Source organism: Vipera berus, assembly GCF_964194415.1.
Source record: "Vipera berus genome assembly, chromosome: 2".
Lineage (NCBI taxonomy): Eukaryota > Metazoa > Chordata > Lepidosauria > Squamata > Viperidae > Vipera > Vipera berus.
Window position 1 is genome coordinate 13,116,908 of NC_138203.1, and position 23,919 is coordinate 13,140,826.

Here is a 23,919-nt window from a genome sequence, read left to right on the forward strand (position 1 = left end):
CCGGTAGTTAGCCCAGAATGGACTTCCGGAAGCAGGATCCACACAGAACCAGTTGTTCACATATTTGAATCCCACCACTGTGAGTAAATATTCCCTCCCTCTGTTTATCATTCTCGCTTTTCAGCTTCTTCATTATTGCCTTCATTCTTCTCAAAGAATATAATGCTGTCTCCTTGGTTCTAGACTACGTTAATATGTTGATTAGTGATCTACTCCTCTTTCCATTTCTTATACATGTGATGAAGTTGTTTTGACTGTTGTTCTTCTCAAATACTAATTAAGATTTTGTGAACTCAGACTGAATGCTTGAGCTGTCTTCTTTCTTTGCTTAAATTGTTTACAACTGTGCTTTTACAGTACTGCAAAAAGTTTTAGGAACTTTTTTGCCTATTTGTAATCCTTTTCTCATTGATTTCTTCTGCTAAGAGTTCTACTAATAATTCTACAAAGCCTACTAAATCCGATTTTTTTTTTGAAGTCCAACATATACTTTTGACCACAGTCAGCCATAGGTCCCCTTAAACTCCTGAACTCATGAACTATTCTTTTATTTAGGTTTCTGTTTCTCCATTCACAATGTTTCCTTCTATTGATTAGGGTTAGGATTCATTAAGGTTTTTCTGCCATTCCCTAGAAGAATCTTGTCAGCAGTCATGCATTTCTCAGAAGAACCAAGTTTGTCACAGTTTGTATTGCAATAGGTGTAGGATTAAAATTCACCATCCTTTATGGGATTCCCTACCTCTCTGAAAGAGCTATGGTTTGTTTTTGAATCACAACAACCACACCTTCTCTTTGGTGGAAGGCAGTAGCAAACATCATAAAAGTATTGTTTTATTGATCCTTCTACTCTATATAGTATAATTCATTCACTTGGCTATTTTTGTGCATATGTAAATATTTTCAGCATACAATGTAACATATCCTCTCTTTCAAATGCTTCTTGTCGTTTTAAATAAGTTACATCTTTCAATTGCCATGTTTTAATAATAATAATAATATCAATAACAACATTAACAACAACAACAACAACAACAACAACAACAACAATAACAATAACAATAACAATAACAATAATAATAATAATAATAATAATAATAATAATAATAATAATAATAAAGAGTTGGGGGGGACCTTGGAGATCTTCTAGTCCTGCTCAGGCAGGAAACCCTATACCATTTCAGACAAATGCTTGTCCAGTCTCTTCTTGAAAACTTTGTGTTTTTAAGCATTCACAACTTCTGGAGACAGGTTGTTCCACTGATCAATTGTTCTAACTGCCAGGAAATTTCTCCTTAGTTCTAGGTTGCTTCTCTCTTTGATTAGTTTCCATCCATTGCTTCTTGTCCTGCCTTCAGGTGCTTTGGAGAATAATTCTGATTTTATCTTGTAGTGGAATTTGTGTGTGTGTGTGTGTGTGTGTGTGTGTGTTTGCGAATGGGTGGATGAGCACCTTCAAGTCTGTTTTTAACTCCTGGTGACTGCTTCATTCTGCTGTTGTAGCTACCTCAAGTATAATTCAAGTCTTCATGTAGTCAGTTTTCTGACTTGGTCTACCTCGTAGGTCTCAGAGGTAAGGCATGTTTACTAGTTACTATGGTTTCTCAGAACCAAATACTGTTCCTCTGTAGCAGGGGTGTCAAACTGTTGGCCCACAGGCCGGACGTGTCACGATGAAATCATGCCCACCCCATTGCTGGCAATGGGGAAAAATCTCTGATATGTTGCACAACATCACGTGATGTCATGAGTTTGACATGTCTGCTCTATCTATAGTATCATTATTTTTCTTTCCAGTCCATTACATTAAATGCATAAGTGGGATCATCACCTCACTGATAGATTTGTAAGTTCCCTTCGTATACACTATATCCAAAACCTTTGGTGATATGATTGGGGTTGTTATTGGAAGTATTATTTGACCCAACATGGATCAGCAAGAAGACATAACAGTGGATTTAGTTTTATCATAACATTAATCCATGTTCCCATAATACAACACTCTTTACAAACTGATGGAATCAGTTGAGATACCCTTGGTGCTATCTGAGCTTGGTTGTTTTCTTGCAGACATTTCATAGGTAACATCATCAATGCTAGCTGCCACATGTTATTTCTGTTTTCATGGAGATGAATCACAAAATTCCACAATTCTTCTTTTTGTCATCTTGAGGGGTATTACAAATATATGCCATTTGTTTTCAGGTAGGAGCATAAACATTCATTTTATTAGGGATTCTAAATAGTCTGCACAGGTTCCTCTTTATCTAAACAACAATAGGTCTCCCTAGCAATAGTCCAATAACAGTAGTTGGATTGACAGGGTCATCAAAAATCATATACGAGTTTCCATGACTGGAGGTGGACTTGACCCTTGGTTGCAGGTATTTCCGATCACTTCGTGATTACTTCATTTCTTAATGAAAGTTCCTTTGGTGGGGGAAACAATGTCAGTCCACTATTATTTTCTCAGGCAGTGAAGTTAGCCAAGTATAAACTCTAGATTTAGAGGAAAATTCCACCAACAATTTTAACTGCCAAACTCTTGTTAGCCTTTCTTGTCTACTTCTTCAGGATGCTCATTCCTTGAAAATCATTTTTTGTTAGGTTATATTGAGAAAAAGCTACATAAAGCATATTTGCTGAATTTTTTTAAAAATTGATTGTATACTGAAATCAAAGACAGTGCCAGGTCAGCTATCTGTCCTGACAAAGTGCATTTCAGAGGAACTTTGAAGTATGAGTGAGTTCTCCCAAGTAGAGGGGTTAACATCATGTTGACCAACAACAAAGAGAAAAGCTTCTGTATAGGAAGGTGAGTCAGTTTTTACTTACCTATGGTAGTAATTTCTATTGGTCTCTCTTTGTTAAGGCTTAACTTGCTTTCAGCTTCTATAAATGGATTTGATTTGACTATAGTTTCATATTAGGGTTAAATACAAGATGAGGATTATTTTTTTAAAAAAACTTAGGACAAATCAGGAGTAATTAACTATCTTTTTAATATAAAAAGGAAGGAAAAGATAGGGGCTGGGAAATAAAATCAGCTTTGAGTTCATCTTCACTCCTGGGTTCTACATGAATATGATGAATTGTTCATATAATTGGTAATATAGAGAAGTGGATAACAATTGTCTTCCTCTCCTAACGAAATGCATGGTATAATTTTTTGTTTTTATCAGGAAAAAAAATATTGGCAGCTCAGGATGGAACTGTACAGTCCTTGGTGCTCTCTGATCTTGTTTGTATGTTTAGTTGGTTATTTCAAACCTACAATCACTTGCAATGATGATATTTCTTAGGTAGATCATGAAATGTCTGCAAGCAAACAATCAAGCTCAAAGAACATCAAGAACCCCACAATTTTTGTTTCATCAGAGGAAGAAATTCAGTGATCCTTCTGCATTTGCATTGTCTTTAAGTTATACTTAGAATTCTTTTTACTTTTTAACGGTACTCAGAAAAAAAAAAAACTTCGGAATTCATGACCTAATTCTCTAATCTCTGTAATGCACAGATTGAGAAATTTTTAATCTTCCCACAGGAAAAGATTGGATTATAAAATTGACAGAGCTCACAGAGATGGCAAAACCAACCAGTTTGGACATGAGGAAAGAAAAAAAAAACAATAAAAACTTTTTTTAAAGGATGGAAGCCTTATATGGAATTTTTGCTGAAAGAAAAAAGTGACCCGATGATTTATTTTTAGAAGACTAAAAAAAGTTTAAGGAAGGAGGGAAAAGAGTAAAATGGCAATTACTTGGTGGAAAGATGGGTGGAAATCAAAATTCATGGGTGTTTTTTTCTTGTTCTTATTTTTTCTAAAAAAATATTTTTTATAATTGTATTATATTATGAAATTTTAAATTCATAATACAATAAATTCTGATGTGAATTCTAATAAAATGTTTGTTTGTTTTTTTTTAAAAAAATAAGGCAACTTATCAGTCTCGCCCTTCATCATTTGCATACCTATAGTTAAAAAAGGAAAGCTTTGCCCTTTCACACAAATACTGAATTGCTAAAAATGGAATCAGGGAGCTTTTCCAAATAACATCCATTCTAAAGGTATATAATGTTAGTTATGACTTCTGTCCCCCAAGAAGAGCAGAATAAAATGTCTCTTGCTTATGGATCCTTTTATCTTCACTTGATGTCTATTTCCTAAAGGCAGAAAGGGAAGTAAAACGAGAAGATGGCTCTTCTCTATTGTAGCTTCTTCTTCATAGAATATACTCCACTCAGTAATTACCTTGGCCTTTCATTAGGCTTTAAAATTTTGGTTGTGTATACCTGAGCCTGGGGTTTGGAATGTGTTAAGAGCCCCGTTTTCTGGCTTTACGATAGTTGGTTATTGTTTGTATGATTTTATTGTTTGCAACTATTTTAACTGTTTTATAGTTTTAGAATTCTAAGCTATCCAGTCATTTGGCTGAAATGGGCGGCTAGAAGAAACTGAATAAATAAACAAATACATAAAACATAAACTCGTGTTAGAGTCAACACAAGGGGACATTTCTCTCCCACCCCTCAAATTACCACCAACTGGGTTGTATCCTACTCTTTGAATTCTTAGGAATAGAACTGTCCCTGTTTTTAAGGTGTACCATTGGTATGAGGAGTGTAGTCCTTGACTTACAACTATTCATTTAGCAACCATTCACTGTTACAACAGTTGTCAAGTTTCCGATAAATGAGACCAAACAAATCAGAACTCCGAGACTAGAGATTTCCTCAAAGAACATGTTTATTGGCTACATAGTAATGGCACATTCAAAAGTGAAACCAAGTCTGAAGTTCCCTTCAAAGAGAGACAATATTACAAAGTTGGACTTCCCACCCCATTGCTACGCAATCAGCTACATTCCCCAATAGAACAGTTTGGTGGGCTTTCTCACCAAATGCTCAAACCCTCCCCCCAATCTAAGTGACAGAAATGACCTTGGTTCCCATGGGACAGTGAAATGTTTGGACTAGCAGAAATCCTTCATGCCCCCCTCCCAACTGTGTGGCAACAGAACGAGCAAGATGGCTGTAGCCAGGTTCGTTATAGAGTTGACAACATCACTGAAAAAAGTAATGTACAACCATCCTTGAACTTGCAGCATCTCCATGGTCATATGATCAAAAATTACGTGCTTGGCAGCTCACTGGTATTTACAATGATTGCAGTGTCCAGGGGTCATGTGATTGCCACTGGCAACTTTCTTAGGCAGCTTCCAACAAACAGTCAATGGAAGAAGCCAGATTTGTTGACAACTGTGGACAAAAGAGGCCATAAAATTGGGCAAAATTGACTCACTTAATAATCACCTCGCTTAGCAGAGGAAATTGTGGTCTCAATTATGGCTCTAATTTGAGGACTGCATGTATTTACCTGTAATGATCTTGCCAAAATCCAATCTGGTTGAATACACTTACAGAAATGTTGGGTTATGAACATTTATATTCCCATTTCTTTCTTAAAAGAAACTGTGATTTAATGATCCCAAACGTAAAATTGGCTAATAATTTTATTATAAACAATGAAAGTAGCACAAACGAATGGGTAAGCTTATGAATGTTTAAAGGGCTACTATATCTGCACTGCGGAATCCAGAAATCTACTAAATGACAACCCAACATGCAGGTTTGTCTTTCTTGGTTACCATCTAATATTCAGATTTTTGCAGCTCAGATCTGGTAGCCCTTTATAGAATTCTTTATAGAATTCTTAATCAGAAAAGTGAGTTAGAAAAAAGAGGAGGGTATTTATACAAAGGCTAATCTATAGGTTTGTAAAAAAAATGAATTGTTGATGCATTTAAAAAAGAGATTTTATGGCTAGTTTTTTTTAAATCTCTTTCTCTCCCTTTCCCTGTGTTTATCCTAGTCACAGCTGATTTATCTAGCCCTGTGTTTTCTGAAATGTTAGTTGTACCTATGACAGCGCTTCCCACCCACCCTGCAACTCCTACACCATCTGTCCGCCTGATGAATTCCTCTCCTTCCCCTTCTTTAGCTATCCCAAGTTCCAGGATCCTTCCCTCTGCTCCCCGAGATGTGGTCCCTGTCTTGGTCTCCAGCCGATTTGTCCGTCTCAGCTGGCGCCCACCTGCAGAAGCAAAAGGGAACATTCAGACCTATGCAGTCTACTTTTCCAGAGAAAGCATCAAGAGGTAGGTCTGGATCATGCTAGTTACCTCTAAAGACAGAGGAAGGCTTCTTCTTCTTCACCAAGGAAATTCAAATTCTGTGATCTGCATGAATGATATAAGCTGAGTTGCTTAGAGTTACCGTAGTGAGTGATGCAATACATAGATGATAGATAGATAGATAGATAGATAGATAGATAGATAGATAGATAGATAGATAGATAGATAGATAGATAGATATTTAGATAGGGACAGACAGACAGACAGACAGACAGACAGACAGATAGATAGATATGGAGATAGATAGTGAGACAGACAGATATAGATAAAGATAGATGACAGACGATGAAGATGATAGACACAGACAACAGAGATGATGATGAGATGATAGATAGATAGATAGATAGATAGATAGATAGATAGATAGATAGATAGATAGATAGATAGATAGATAGATAGATAGATATTTAGATAGGGACAGACAGACAGACAGACAGACAGACAGACAGACAGACAGACAGACAGACAGACAGATAGATAGATAGATATGGAGATAGATAGTGAGACAGACAGATATAGATAAAGATAGATGACAGACGATGAAGATGATAGACACAGACAACAGAGATGATGATGAGATGATAGATAGATAGATAGATAGATAGATAGATAGATAGATAGATAGATAGATAGATAGATAGATAGATAGATAGATAGATATGGAGATAGATGGATGGATGGATGGATGGATGATAGATAGATAGATTTTGAATGTTTGTGTATATTCTGTTTCAACTGCTCTACAAAAGATTCTCCTTCTCTGCTTTATTTTTAATCATACCTCTCATTTAGTTAGCATGTGTGTGTCTGTGTATGTGAAATGAACCAGAACAAAATATAACATGTGATATAAAAATGCTAAATTGTGGGAGAGGGTGGAATTAGGAACAAAAACCATCCAGTGGTGATGCAAAAAAGATAAATGGATCTTCAACAAATACTTAAAAAGATGTAAAAATAGGTGCTACACACACTTGAAGGGAGACAATATTTCAGAAGGTACATCCCATTCTGGTAAACCCAGAGTGAAGTCCAGATGGTGCTGTGTGATTCTTGAAGACTTGCAGTAAAACTTCCCCAAACAATCAGTAATTGACAGGTTTGCAAAGGTAAAGATGCCCTAAATTCAGGGTCTCCTATGTCATAATCAACACCCTGAAGTTAGGAAGATTAATTACATTTTCTTGAGCCAAATGGAATATGTAGATATATTCATAAGGTGTATAAAGTTTCTCAAGAGAGAAAAGGATGGTTGTGTAGTAGGTTGCTTTGAAATACTATTAATACCTTATTTTCCCCGAAAGTAAGATCGGCTCTTATATTAATTTTTGCTCCAAAAGACGCATTAGGGCTTATTTTCTCGTTAGGTGTTATTTTGGGGAAAATATGGTACTAAATGCATCTGGCTGACAAACTTAACTAGGGCTTATTTTTGGGATGGGGCTTATATTACGAGCATCCTGAAAAATCATGCTAGGGCTTATTTTCTGGTTGGGTCTTTTTTGGGGGGAAACACAGTAGCAGAAGGGGCAAGAGGTAAAGGGAATTGGTACTTACTCACTTTAGATGAGGTTATCAACACTGCAAATGATCTAAACATTGCAATATTAGCAATCAGATGCCTCGGAGAAGTTAACAAATAGTCAAGAAAGTCTTCTAGTTTTGAAACCTCTTCATAGGCAAGTAGATTCAAAGTCCACTAAGAGACAAGTGGCCATGGGGAGAATCTCCATCCATACCCATGCAGAGAAATCTCATTTGTAAAGACAAGCTAACTCAGCAAGGTCAATTTGTCTCAACCAATTGTTGAGGTGAAGTCAAGTGTCTCTTCATGATAGAACATCCTACAGAGAGATGGTGCTTCACACAACTTTACCAATTGAGTGTTTTCAATAATTCACCAGTTATAATTGCTTGCCCTATATCATGAATCTCTAACCTTGGAATCTATACCTGTCAAATCCATCAGTGGTAGGTTCCCTTCTGAACAAAGGCTATATCGTGAAGAGTTAGAGATCCATCAGTGTTAGGATGACAGGCAGGTAAAAAAGGGAAAATGTCACCTTCAACTTCAACTCAGACATAGTTGAATTCATGGCCATGTAAAATGCTACCTGAGTATTTTCTCATTATTTCCATTCAAATACAAACCAAGTTCAACCTTGCTTAGCTTTAGTCATAGTCAGATATTATGTCAATTATTTTGCAATGTATTTTTTTTAAAAAAAAATCTAAAGAAGCCAAAAACTTTTCAACTATTTAAATCAGGAGTGTCCAGGTTTTGGAACTTTAAGAACTGTGGACTTCAACTTACATAAATCCTCAGCTAGCCAAGCTGGCTGGGGAATTCTGGGAGTTGAAGTCCACAAGTCTTGAGGTTGAAAACTCCTGGTTTTAATAGTATCTTCTAATATAGTTATATTTTAAAATCGGTTATGATTTTGGAGGGGAGGAGTTACAATGAATGGTTTACATGTAAGTATGAAAACATTTTCATGAAATAATCAGTAGAAAACATAGTATCTTTCCTTAGTAGAATCTACTTCTATAAGGTGTATCATCCTCCATTTAGCTAGAGGGTATAAACACTAAACGTTGGGCTTAAAATGCCACATTTAATTTTAAAATAAAACTTTGAAAAAAAACGTTTTAAGAGTTTGTATGGTGGTGATGACAGCCTCAGGTCTTGTGAACTTTCAGGCTTTCAGCGTGAACAAACTAAACAGAGTTTCCTTTATTTTTCATACATTATTTTTTTTTTATAAAAAACTAGTTTTCCTTTATAATAATAGCGGATCTGACATTAACCTGAGGCATGCACAGAAATTGTCAGACAAATTACTGTAACTCCTGAGAACTGAATGAGTCTTGATGTTGCAAAATAACAGTGATTTTGCTTTAGAATTGACAGTTTTCCCATGACTGGCACTGTATCATTCTGTGACATGATTCCAGCCCTTATACATGCCTGGGATGCTGAAGTCCTGTGACATGTCCCTCAAAACTTATACCATCCAAATGTTCAGGACTTCAACTCCATCAGACTTAGCCATTAGGGTCAGTGGCAAGAGAGTGTGATTTTTTTTAGAAGAAAACCTATGAAAGATTAAACCAATAGTGTTTAACCAACCTAGAACTATAAGGAGAAATGTCTTGACAGTTGGAACAATTAATCAGTGGAACGACTTGCCTCCAGAAATTGTGGGTGCTCCAGCACTGAAGGTTTTAAAGAAGAGATTAGAGAGCCATTTGTCTGAAACAGTATAGGGTCTCCTGATTGAGCAGGAGACCTCCAAGGTTCCTTCCAACTCTGTTATTCTGTTTTGCTAGACAGATACAACAGGTCCTTGCAGCTTTTGTTGACTTGAGACTAACTGCAGCATTCCTATGACATGGTCTGCCTTCCATCTCCAAAGCTTAAGTCTGCTTCAGAGATGAAGTAGTTTTCTCCTTTGACTTGAATTAGTTATGGATGCCCTTATGATGACCTGTTGTGTACAGTCAGATAAGCCTAAGGAGATGGGGTCAATGAAGAACCGATACGTGGTGAAAGAGAATTCATGAAGGGTACAAATGCAATGAGAAGCTCCAAAACTGGCCTGTACCCCCTTTTTGCACATTAAGAATTGGATATCAGGAAAAACTGGACAAAGAAAGAAAGGAAATAATTGAAATTAATTTAACTGAAGGAATATTGTAGAATGTTTTCAAAAGGGAAAGTTATGTATGAAAGGTGTTACAAGATAGATTAATTTCTGAAAAGAATGGATAGGAAATGGATGTAGATAAAGAAAAAAAGGGGATATGAAATAGTGAAAATAATTAATTTATAGAGAGACCCAGAAGTTTGTGGAGTTATGCTAAATATACAATATTAAATATATGTATATTTACAATATATAGAATGTATAGTATATTAAATATACAATACAATACAATAAATATACAAGTTTTTCTGGACTTAACTGAATAATGAGTACAGGTAGTCCTTGACCTATGACCACAGTCAAGCCCAATTTTTTATTGCTAAGCAAGACAGTTGTGAGTTTTGCCCCATTTTATGACCTTTTTTGCCATAGTTGTTAAGTGAATCACTGAAGTTGTTCAGTATCATGGTTAAATGAATCTGGCTTCCCCATCACTTTGCTTGTTAGAGGTTTGCCAAAGGGGATCACGTGACCCTGGCACACTGCAACCTTAAATATGAATCAGTTGCCAAATTACTTGGCAACTTGGCAACTGACCCATATTTTGATTACAGGGCTGCTGCAATAGTCATAATTGTGAAAAATGGTCATAAGTCAGTACTGTTGTAACTTTGGTCACTAAACAAACTGTTCTAAGTCAAGGACTACCTGTAATGAATATATTACCAAACTGTTGTGAATATCAATTTATTTTAGTACAGTGCATTCATTGAGAACCAATTTAGTCTAGTACAGGGGTCCCCAATCTGTGGGCCACAGCCCAGTGGCCAGTAGGCCATGGCCCACTATTGGGTCAGGCTGGCTAGTGTCTGCATGTGTGCATGCACAACCCCTCACTTGTGTTAGTGCTGCAGCCGCGTGGCTCAAAAATGGGCCGCCACCATGCCTTGGGGCATGAAAATGGGACGCCACAGCCATGCCTCAGGGCATGGAAATGGGCCACCACCATGCCTGCGGGGTGCAAAAACTGGTGCATGCTGCAAGGTGTAAAAACAGCCACCGCTGTACCACAGGGTGCAGAAACAAGACACTGTGCCACTCAAGAAAAGGGCAGGGCTAGTGAGTATCACACAGGCACTAGCCCCGCCCTGTTTGTGGCACGTCCGTGTGTGTGGCCCTGTTCACACAGACGCACACATGTAAAATGCTTCCCCTACCTTTTCCTCCGACAAAGTTGGTGACCTCTAGCTGAGTAGTTAAGATAGCAGGCTAGAAATCAGGAGTCCGTGAGTTCTTATGCATGGAAGCTGGCTGGGTGACTTTGGGACAGTCTCTCTTAGCCCACAACGTCAGGCTTGGACAACAGGCCAGTTGGTTAACTTCTGTGGCAATCAATAGATTAATTCTCAATCAATCAAAAAAAAAAGTGGAACCTGCGCTTATGGGGAAAATGCCAGGAAAGAAGGATAGAGCATTCATAATTGTTAGTAAAATACAATCTATTATCAAATTATAGTAACGGGGTTCTACTCCAGTTGCTTTTATGCCTGTCTTTTGATTGCCTAATAGGACAGGCCAACAATTCCAATATCAAATTAAATATAGAACAAGTGCATTCTTGGAAACTTTTACAAAACACGTTTGTTGGTTTTAAAAAATAAGATAATCTAGAATAAGCCTAGAATACTTTATTTAGTGGCTCATTTCCCCAATCTAAGAAGAGAGATGTAAAAATAATCTCTTCATCTAATATGTTGAATTATTGTGATGGAATACAGTAAGGATGTGGATTCCCAGGAGGAAGGGGATTCATTTCAGAGGAGTAAGAGGCAACTCAGTTTAGATATTATATGCGTGAGAAAGAGGGTGAAGACAGCTTCTCCATAATAGTTAGTATATTGTGGATGCAGATATGAGCGGCATGATGGCCTAGTGGTGAAGATGCTCAATCTTAGGTAGCAGCAGATGTTTCTCTCCTAGGCACAAAGAAAAAATATCTGCTGTGAACTCTGTGTAGGCATCAGGAAGGGCATCTGACCAGTAAATGCTCAGCTCCATCCAGTTGCCCCGACTGTACCCCAAATTAAGGGATTACAGGGTTGTAAAATGGAGATTTATTGTAGATGAAGATAGTAGAGACCTCGGTCTGGCAAGATTGTGTCTATAGGTATCAAAAAATTAAAGAAATCAGCTTTGGGCCTGGCAGCTATGTATATATCAGATTTTATTTGTATACCACATCTTATCTCTAGGCTATAAGGGACTGAAGAGGCCAAATGATTCTAATAGCTTTTAAATTCATTTGTAAAAAGTAGCTTGAGGAAGTAGGAAAGAGAAATAATGCCAAACGTTAGCCCATTTTTCTGTTATTGCTTCCAAGATTCTTTTACCTCGAAGCAACTAATTAGATATTTAATAGATTATAGCAGCAGTTGTCAGCTACCTACTAAATGTGCAAAAATGGTGCAATTACATTTTATCACTCTGATAAATTTACCAATGTTGTTCTACCTTTCTTCTAGAAACCGCCACCGGAGAGTTCCATCTTTTTGAATCATTATTAGAAGCTATGTTTCATTTACTTAGCAATTGTCTCATTTTCTCCATGACTTCTCAGCATGTCCTTGCTGCCAATACATTTTAAAATAATCTTTCATTATTACTATATTTTATTAGCATTATGGAGTATTTTGCGTTTTTGTTTAATCATCTGAATTTTTGAAAATCCCAAAGCCCCAAAAGGCGATTCACTGTTGCAGGTTGACTGAGGAACCACTGTGCAGATCTGCTCATTTTTTAATTCATATCCTGCCTTTGTTATTTTTTTATAAATAATTGAAGGCAACAAATTCCTTCTTCCTCCTATTTTCCCTACAACAACCCTGTGAGGTGAGTTGGACTGAGAGACAGTAACTGGCCCAAAATCACTCACTCAGTTTTCATGCCAAAGGTGGGACTAGATTTCACAGTCTCCTGATGATTGATTTCTAGGCCAGCACCTTCACCACTACACCAAACTGGCTCTTATATACTTCATTGAAGACTTACAATAGCAATAGCATTTAGACTTATATACCACTTCATAGTGTTTTACAGCCCTCTCTAAACAGTTTACAGAGTCAGCATATTGACCCCAACAATCTGAGTCTTCATTTTAGCGACCTTTTCCTTGGATGGAAAGCTGAGTCGACCTTAAGCCGGTAAGAATCGAACTGCTGGCAGTCAGCAGAATTAGCCTGCAATACTGAATTCCAACCACTGCACCACCACGGCTCTTATACAGTATCCAATGGGTCATCTTTTTTCCCCCCAAGTCATGAGTCACAGATAGTGAGGAATGCAGGATGACAAAGAAAAAAAATGCATGTGACTATAGTTATGCTATCTGCATTTTTCAAGTCTGCATTAAGTTTTTTTCAGGATAGTCAGCAGGGGTGTCAAACTCAATTTCATTGAGGGCCGCATCAGCATTGCGGTTGCCCTCAGGGGGCCGGGTGGGTATGGCCAGGGTGGGCGTGGCCTACTGGGTGGGCGTGGCTAGAGTGGGTATGGCCTACTGGGTGGGCATAGCCAGCTCTACATCGTTCGCATCAAGGGTGCCTATGGGGACCTGGGCAGGAGTGGGACAGATCTGAGGATTTCTGGCAGAAGGAGGGTCTCTGGGCCAGGGCCAAGGCAGTGGGGGCCATTCCCTCACTGTTTCCAGGATGGCTTTGCGGGCCGCATGAAACCACTTCGCGGGCCAGATCTGGCCCCCGGGCCTTGTGTTTGACATGTCTGGGATAGTGACTTCAGTTAACCATTAAATACCGGGACCACACTTTGAAAACTGGTTGGGAGAGGACAATCATACAGCTATGATCAGGACAAACGATTCACATTTAATTTAATTTAAATTTAATATCCTTCAAATCAAATTAATTCAGGGTAATCAATATGCTTACTCTCCAGATATTTGCTCATAAGGCCATTGCAAGGTAGTTTAATTGACCTTGATGAAGAAATGTATACTATGAATATCTTCATTTAGATATAAAGGCACTGAGATTTGTCTCCTTGAGGTAAAGGAAGTTAATATAAGCACTTTTTTTTTCCTATTAACCTCCCATAAGATGTGATCTCTGGCCATACCTGTAGAAGAGAATGTTGCTATTATTATACCCAATAATGGACATAAAAATAGATGTATTGAATTGTTGATTGATTATGTTCCATCCTTTTGTTTTCAGTTCAGCACTAATCACCTTGATTAACACTATACTGATAAACTATTTCACTCTATACATAATATTACTTATATTACCCTCTTAATCAAACACAGAAAACATACAGATAATTCACTTTGAGATAACTGCTTCAGTCAGTATCCCTAGATAAGAAGAAAGAAGCCCAACTCAGTTGACAACCTGAATTTTATACTTTCTTTAATAAGATTATGACCTTAAAAATTGTATAGTTTGCCATATACAGAGGCAAAATCACCCGTTTCCAAATAGTCATAGGTGAAGTCCTGAAACAGTTGATGTCATTTGGAATGAATCATCCATAAAGTGCAGGTAGGAACTAAAATACAGTAATAGGACGCAAGCAGCCAAAACCTGTGATAAAAATAGGCATTTATCAGATAGGACATAAACCAAAAAACTATGACTTATAGATTGGCTAAATAACAGTAAAAGAAGAAGTAAAAATACCAATCAGCAACGTAAAATTCATCTCCTTCTTTCTCTGGTTCCTTCCTTGGGTTCCAGGATGGGACACTTACCATTTATACAGGACACGGCAGTAGCTCTGCCTAGGCAGGGGAAGCCAGATTAAGGAGATATGGCAGGAAAACAAAGGTTCCCATCAGAAAAAGAGAAGAAAATATTATTATGTTATGTTACAAGAAAATATGATGGCAGTGACCCACAGGTCTCCAGTAGACTCACTAAAACTGTGCTTCTGTGGCTATTTCTTGTCTAACTGCTAAAGACTAGTACCTTCTTCAGCAAACATTTTCTAGTTTTGGTTTAGGAGAATATCAACCTCATGAAAAACCTTCCACAAGATCCCTGATCCCACAAGTGACCACCAGACAGCTCACTACATCTAACAATAATAAGCAGGCATATACATAGAATGAAGGCTATTGCTAAGCACATTGATTTGTGCTTTAAATTGTAAGCCGCCCTGAGTCTTCGGAGAAGGGCGGGATATAAATGGGATTAAAATAAAATAAAAATAAAAATAACATGCCTGTTTCAGTCTTTCTTGCCTTCCCTGCCCCATTCTTCCTATCTGTCTGTCTGTCTGTCTATCTGTCTATGTCTATCTGTCATAATCATAATCATAATCATAATCATAATCATAATCATAATCATAATCATAATAAAAGTTGGAAGGGACCTTGGAGGTCATCTACTCCAACCGCCTGCTCAGGCAGGAAACCCTATACCATTTTGGACAAATGGCTGTCCAGTCTCTTCTTAAAAACTTCCAGTGTTGGAGCATTCACACCTTCTGGAGGCAGGTTGTTCCACTGGTTAATTATTCTAACTGTCAGGAAGTTTCTCCTTAGTTCTAGGTTGCCTCTCTCCTTGACTGGTTTCCATCCATTGCTTCTTGTCCTGCCTTCAGGTGCTTTGGAGAATAGCTTGAGTCCCTCCTCTTTGTGGCAGCCCCTGAGATATTGGAACATGGCTATCATGTCCCCCCTCATCCTTCTCTTCATTAAACTAGACATACCCAATTCCAGCAGCCGTTCCTTATATGTTTTAGTCTCCAGTCCCCTAATCATCTTTGTTGCTCTTCTCTGTACTCTTTCTGTCTATCCTCATCTATCTGTCTATCTTCTCTCTCTCTCTCTCTCTCTCTCTCTCTCTCTCTCTCTCTCTCTCTCTCTCTCTCTCTCTCTCTCTCACACACACACACACACACACACACACACACACACACACACACACACACAGAGGCCAAGTTATTCTATTGCTTATAGGTTCATGCTTTCCAGGAGAACCTTAAGGCTATTTCTGACAGCAGCATTCCCCATGTTTGAAGGAATTTGGGTTTAGCCCAGGTATAGTAGTGGTGCTCATCATAGAGGTAAGGGAAGGCCAGTGAAGAGATCACATTCTGGTGAGAGAGAAGTTCTCTCAGGATGGGTTCCAACACAAATCCAAAAGCTTGGAAGACTACCCAAATTGGATCCTGCAACATTATCCCCGGACATATATATTTGCTTTCATTCATCATAAGAGAAATGCTGTGGGTCAACGGCTCTTAAACTGGCAGACTTTCCTCTTGAAAACAGATACATGTGGGTCGGGGTAATGCTAACTAACTGGTCACGAACCAAAATTAGAAGATAAACTAATGGTTTTTCAGAGACTAGATCAGTACAAAGCCAATGAATATTTCATAGGCTTCTAACAGAGGTCAGTAAAAAAAAAAGATGGGACAGCTGACACTAAGAAATGCTTTTTATGTCCATTTGTTACATTGGACCACCATTTACAAAATTCAGAAGTTACTTACACTTCTGAATGAATGAACCTTTATTGCCAATGTACAACCATGTATACATTGAGATTGGCTGAGCCTCCCTTCATTTGCAAAATGGTTCAATATGGTGCACAATGCTGGTTGAAGCAAATAGCTTCATAGGGAGTTCCAGAGTGCTGTTTCAGTTGCATTAACATTTCACTTGCATTAAAAATTATCAACTGTTGCCAACTTTGGAGGACCTCAACAGCTGTGGACCTTCATGTCTATGGAGATTCTCAGTCATCCAGGTCATGGTTCTTCCAAAGTTGCTTTTTCAACTGGACTTTTTTTTTCCTTAAAGACATTTCACTTCTCATCCAAGAAACTTCTTCAATGGACCTTCATGCTGTCTTTTCCTGCTTTATGTCATCCAAACTATTGTTCTCAATATTTGCAATCAAATTCACAACTTTAAACAACCACAAAAATCACCTAAATGTAGGATTTTGGAAACTCTGTACACCAAAGTAACTTTACTAAAATCTGCTAGCAAAAATAGTGTGCTCACTTGAAAAACCTTGTTCATTTTTCATGAGAATTATACACACGTCTACATACTCACCCACACATATTGATGTTGAAATGTGATAGGTCAAGAAAAAGAAAAAGAAATTGGATAAAAATCAAACCTTGGATATTTTTCAAACACCAGAAGAAACTGCAGAGAAGCTTTTAATAAAGATAAACATAAAGCCTTGGCTTCATAATCCTATCTATTCCATCCTTGTCTAAAATTCAGAACAAACCCTGTGCTGCTATGTGAGTGAAACAAATGGGAGTGAGTAGCATAAAACATTCACTTGGTTTGCACAACATTAACTGCAAGTGAACATCTTCGGTGAATAAATATGAAAGACTGTAGATGTAGTCAAATGGGATCAGATGCTGCAATTGGCATTCGGAGTTAAGCATTGTTAACCTGCCTTCCTGTGTGACTCAGTTATCAACATTTTTTATGGCTGAACCATTTTATTTTGCAGTTCTTGTAGAAAATCTCTATATTTCTAGGAAGCACACAAGATGAGAGTAATGAGAATGAAGCAAAGCATGACTTAACTTTGGGGGTGGAGTGGGGAATGGATTAAGCTGGGTCCTCTGCATTTATTTCAGATCTGATGTCAATGAAAATAGAACACACCAAAAGAATTATGGACAGAATTACTGCTGAAAACTGTGTTTGTATCTATGTTTGCTTTGAAAAATTCTCATCCAGACACATATTTAATAATCTGTGATTGTTTGAGCATTTAACCCATTACTCAGTATTTCTTTGGGCAAATTTGAAATATTTAATTTTTTGTCATGCTTCATTTCTTATTTAATTTTGTTTATATCACAATAACCTAAAGAATGGCTGTGAAATAAATATTGAAGTCAGGAATGAAGAACGAAAAATGCTATCATTTCTAATTTCCACCTAATAGATTAGTTAGTTTGAGGCCATTAATTGGTGATCTATGGCATAACAAGGATTCCATACAATATGAAATTAACTTGTTTGTTTGTTTTATAAAATAAACAAAACAAGTTGTTAAAAAAATAAACACTATAATCTGACAAAATAGAGACTCACTTAAAGTACTTTAGTACAATGAAATAACATCTGTCAAGTGTGAGAAAATCAGGAAGTCTAGGGAATTCAAAAGGATATAAAGATTTATTGTAAGCTTGGGCTCTCTACAAGAATCTGAACTACTAACAGTCAAAGCAAATTGACAGTAGATAAGACTCAACAGAATTCAAGGTGGGCTGGATTTAGATCTCTTGTGGATGCAAAGGGACTTGAGACTGATGACCCACTTGATCCCTTTCTTGGGCACTGTCTGGTCATCTCCTACAAGGTCAAATGTAATGAAATATTAAACGAATATTAAATATCTCCGAATGCCAATTTTTACTTTTTTTAAAAAAAATCAAACTAACATTATCCAAGGAAGGGGCATCCATGGTGTTTTTAATCCTTTTTCATTGTCTTAATTTTCCAAATGGAAAATTTTGCTATTTGCAAAATAGGAACTTCAAAGATTTTTTTAAGGGAAACTAGGAAAGGGAGAAAAAAATGTCTTTATATCATGGACAAGAAAATAGACAAGTAACTATGCTAAATGGCCTGAACCGATTTCCTGGAGACAGATTTTGAAATTAATCTGAGAGCTTAATTAACTCATATTTTCATGAGGGCTACAGGTTGTTCTCATAGCTTGCAAAATTTTCTCAAAGAGCCAATAATTGTCCATGGTTAAAATTAGCAGAGGCATTATATAATAATAGTTTGAGATCAGCTGAGTTATTGATTGGTACTGATATAATGATTACAATGCATAGTTAAAGGATGGAAATAGAGTTTGGCTACCACACATTGGTGCAATATCCAGCTGCCTTTTTAAATAACAGAATAACAAAATTGGAAGGTGTTCTAGTCGAACCTCTTGCTCAAGAGACCTTATACCATTTCAAACAAATAGTTGTCCAATCTCTTCTTAAAAACCTACAGTGATGGACCATCCACAACTTTTGATTAATTGTTCTATCAGAAAATTTCTCCTTCTTTCTAGATTGGTTCTTTCCTTGATGAGTTTCCATCCATTTTTTCTTGTTCTAATTTCAGGTGCAATTGAATATTCCCAGCTTGGATTTTTGCACAGCTTAGCTGTGGCCACAAGAACTAATTTATTTGGAAGTCCCCAAGTAACATTCCGTGTAACCTGATGCTTCATTGTTCCCTCTCCTTTACCAGTTGCAGGGTTTTCTTGGACAATCAAGATCCATCCTTTATATTAGTCTATAGCCACTAATCTCACAAAATGTGACTGAAATGCATTTGGGGCCCATAAAATGACCCATATTATACCACCGCTTCATTAGCTTTGCTGGCTGCCGGTTTGCTTCTGGGTGCAGTTCAAGGAGTTTGTTAGGACCTTTAAAGCCCTCCATGTAGAGGTCCAGATTACTTGATGAACTGTCTTGTCCTGCTAACCTGTCCTACTGTCCTGCTAACCTCTGCTGGCAGAGGAGGCTGTTGAAGATCCTGCCAGTCAAGGAACTCCAACTGACAGTATCCAGAAAAAAAACACAACCCACCCCTCTGGAACATCCTGCCCCCCGGGCTGAGGTTTGCTCCTATCCTTCCACAAAGACCTGACTTTGCACTGAGATCCTATACTGAGGACAGATCTGGAGCAAGTGCAGAGCTAGAAGCAGTGAGATATGATAGTTCTTCACCTTGGGTGCTAGGTCCTAATCCTTCAGAGTCTTAGATCTCATTTTGCTTTTCTACCTCCTCTTCTGCTGATTGATAGATATCATCTGTATGGTTTGTCCAGCCTGCTCTTAAATTCTAAATCCGTGGTGGCGAATCTATGGCACGCGTGCCAGAGGTGGCACGCAGAACCCTCTCTGTGGGCATGCGCACCATTGCCCCAGTCCTAGGTCTTCAGCTGGGTTTTATAAAACCTTTTCATTTTAGGCCTCCACTGCTGTGTGCAAAAAAGGGGGGGGGTTCAATCGATCAATCAATTTCAACTTCTCGCAGGGAAAAAAAGATCTTGCAAAGTTGGAATTGATTGAAATTTTTACTCCCATGCTTTTACCACCACACCCATGCCCACCCAATGGGCCACGCCCACCCAGTGGGCCACGCCCACCCGGCACCTGACGATACATAAGTGGGTTTGGGGTTGCAGCTTGGGCATTCGGTCTCTAAAAGGTTCGCCCATCACTGTTCTAAATCATCGACCTGGGATAAGTTTGAGGATGGATAGATGAACCTCTTACAGCTTCACAAATTTGGTGCAACTTCACGCAGTTCCTAAACAGATGATTCATTTGTTCTAACCAGAGCTGCTTATGAATGAATATGGTTTGAGAAATAATTTCAGTTTGTTAAGTGTTGTGTTTATTTTTTTTTCTTTACTAATAAGCTTCAACTTTACTATCCACGTTTTTTATTTCCCCTGCTTATTTCTCCAGTCCCTTTGGATGGACTTCCCAGCAAGAGTCTAATACACAGGTGTCAAACGTGCAATATCACATGACGTGTTGCAATGTATCGTGACTTTTTTTCCCATTGCTGGCAATGGGGTGGGCACGGTTTTGGCGTGATGTATCCGTCCTGCGGGCTGGCAGTTTGACACCCCTGGTGTAATATAACCTTCCATACAAATCTGGCTGTGGTATTCTAGCCTCCTCCTGCATGGACTTGCCTTGTTAGTGCTCAGCACAGCTCAAGGCATAAAATTTCTTTCATGGAGACATTTCCACCAAGTTAAAATTTGTTAGATGTTTATTGTTTATGATAAACAATTGTTTATTGTTACCATATTATAAAGTTGGCTGATTGACATTTTTAACAATATATTTCTGAATAATGCATAATATTTGTACCAATTAACTGCGACAAACAGTTACAATGAATACCATAACTGCTATGTCATAAGTAGTAAATTTGGACAGATGTCATGTAGGAGTGGAGGGGAGAGGATTTTTTCTTTCTGTAACTATTCATTGTTTTGTTTTATTTTCCACTGCAGTGGTTCTAAAATAAAATTTAGTACTAGCTAGTGCTTTAATCTCCTATTCACATCCATTTTTTAAAGTTTATGCTTGTCAGTATTTTTGTTTTATCACTTTAGATTTTGCTTTTCTGTTATGTGATAAGATATTGATGATTTGCTGGTAGGTAGTGTAATTGAGAACCTAATAAAAAGAGGTGTATAAAAGGATAATGATCATAAAAAAATAGGAAGTCCTCCTTCTATTGTTTAGTCTAGACAGTTCATCACAGCCATTCCTCAATCTGTTCTCTCTTATGATCACATGAATCCTCCTAGAACATTAGTTTGGAAATTTTTCATCTTGACATTTGTGTTTCTTGCTTTTCTCTTTTTTTTTTTGTTAGGGAGAGAGCATTGAATACCTCCCAGTCTGGGTTGTTGCAACTTACAGTGGGGAATCTGAAACCTGAAGAGACCTATACCTTCCGAGTAGTGGCATACAATGAATGGGGACCGGGAGAAAGTTCACAGCCCATCAAGGTGGCAACCCAACCTGAGTGTAAGTACATTAATTGGGTTCTAATTGGGTTTTAATGTTCCTGCAGTCATTTTTAGTGTGCTTATGTATGTAAAGTGGCATGGTATGGTATGGTATGGTATGGTATGGTATGGTATGGTATGGTATGGTATGGTATGGTATGGTATGGTTGTTGTTGTTAGCTGCGAAGTCATGTCCAACTCATCACGACCCCATGGACAACGTTCCTCCAGGCCTTCCTGTCCTCTACCATCTTCTGGAGTCCATTTAAGCTCATGCCTACTGCTTCAGTGACTCCGTCCAGCCACCTCATTCTCTGTCGTCCCCTTCTTCTCTTGCCCTCAATCTTTCCCAGCATTAGGCTATTCTCCAGTGAGTCCTTCCTTCTCTTTAGGTGGCCAAAGTATTTGAGTTTCAACTTCAGGATCTGGCCTTCTAAAGAGCAGTTACGGTATGGTACTCTATGGTAAAGTACTGTTCGGTATGTTATGATACACTATGATATGGTATTTATTTATTTATTAAATTTATTTGCCACCCATCTTGCTGTGGGGCTACTCTGGGCGGCTTACAGTGGTAAAACAAAAAAAAATGATTAAAAAAATATATGTAAGCATAACAAGAAATAAAGAAATAAAACAATAAAAAATATACAGTGGAAGTACAATAATGTGAAATCAAAAAGATGGGCGGGGGGAGCAGGAAGCAGAGGTGGGCAGGTGAGGTCAGCTAATTAATCCAGCAGCCACCTCCAGTGATGTACTCTTCTAATGGATCCTCAGGCCAACAGGCAGAGTCAGGTTTTTAGGCCCTTGTGGAAGGATAGGAGCAAACCTCAGCCCGGGGGGCAGGATGTTCCAGAGGGGTGGGGGTTTTTTTCTGGATACTGTCAGTCGGAGTTCCTTGACTGGCAGGATCTTCAACAGCCTCCTCTGCCAGCACGAGTAGGACAGGTTAGCAGGACAAGACAGTTCATCAAGTAATCTGGACCTCTACATGGAGGGCTTTAAAGGTCCTAACAAACTCCTTGAACTGCACCCAGAAGCAAACCGGCAGCCAGCAAAGCTAATGAAGCGGTGGTATAATATGGGTCATTTTATGGGCCCCAAAGACTGCTTGTGCTGTTTTGTATCAGTTGAAGTTTCCAAATGCATTTCAAGAGTAGTCCCATAGATATGACATGGTATGGCATGCTGTGTTGTGCTGTGCTATGCTGTGCTGTGCTGTGCTGTCCTATCCTATCCTATCCTATCCTATCCTATCCTATCCTATCCTATCCTATCGGTAAAGTGGGAGGTTCAGGGGTTTCTGTGGAGTGGAGAGAGGGATAGTTAAAATAAGTCAAGACAGCAGCTACAACAGTGCAATGGAAGTCCTGCCTGCTTCTTATCTGTGGTTGGTACTGTTGTCCATTTTGATTTTTTACACTGTTGCTACTCCCCCTGAAAGATTACAGCTTGTACTTTCCTTCTTTATCAAAAATTTGTTGTAGACAAATCCTCTATGGGGAATTTACCTTTGGTACACCACATACACATACACACACATGCGGACACACACACACACACACACAGAGAGAGAGAGAGAGAGAGAGAGAGAGAGAGAGAGAGAGGGAGGGAGGGAGGGAGGGAGATTGGAGTAGGAAGCAACATGGGGGTTATTTCTAGGCTAGAACATTCACGTGTCCCCTGTGTCTGTGGCCTTACTAAGGTATTGCTATTTATCCTCAGGGGACAATCTTCCCTCTACCTCAAGATGTCATAATTTTGAAGGCATCCATTCTTCCATTCTTAGCACAGATAGTTTTCAACTTACAACAGTTCATTTAAGGACTGTTCAAAGTTACAACAACACTGGAAAAAGTAACTTATGACTGTTTTTCACACTTACTGTCAAGTCCACCATGCTGGTGTCCTGCCATTCTGTTGGAGGGGGGAGAAGGAAGATTTCTGGCATTCTTTGCATACTTTCACTTTTCCTGTAACTGCTTGGGAATTAGGGAGGGAGGGGGCTGTCTTTGGAGAAGAAACAGACTCCTTCCCTGCCAGTTCTGGCCTGGTTCCAAGGCCATTGTGCCCTGAGAGTGACTTGTTATTTACCCAGCACCTCAGCATTCTCATAACATCCCTACAGCATCCATTGGCTGCCGGTGGACTGGTTAGGAGGGTTGGGTTTGGGGAAAAGGAAAGAATTGCTTTGTGCTTTTTGTGGGACCTTCAGATTCTGCCTGACTTCTCTGCAACCACTGTCTCTCAGTAAAAGGTCTTTTGATTGACCTCAATAGGGCCAAGAGTTTTACTTTCCTGAGGGACCAGCTGGGACAGGTCCTTCCATTTACCACCTCTGCAGCATCCCTATGATCATGGGAATCAAAATTCAGATGCTTGGCAACTGGTACTTATTTATGACCATTGCTGTATCTCTGGGTCACGTGATCACCTTTTGCAACTTTCTGACCAGCAAAGTCATTGGGGAAGCCAGATTCACTTAACAACCAGGTTACTAACTGATCAACTGCAGCA

The 23,919-nt window shown here is 38.5% G+C and overlaps 1 protein-coding gene across 1 annotated transcript in view; it reads left to right on the top strand.

The window, feature by feature from the left end:
- The window catches only part of DCC (DCC netrin 1 receptor), a gene marked incomplete at its 5' end in the record, with an annotated part of 1,185,616 nt that overhangs the window by 825,696 nt on the left and 336,001 nt on the right, over window positions 1-23,919 (top strand). The window lies entirely within an intron of this gene.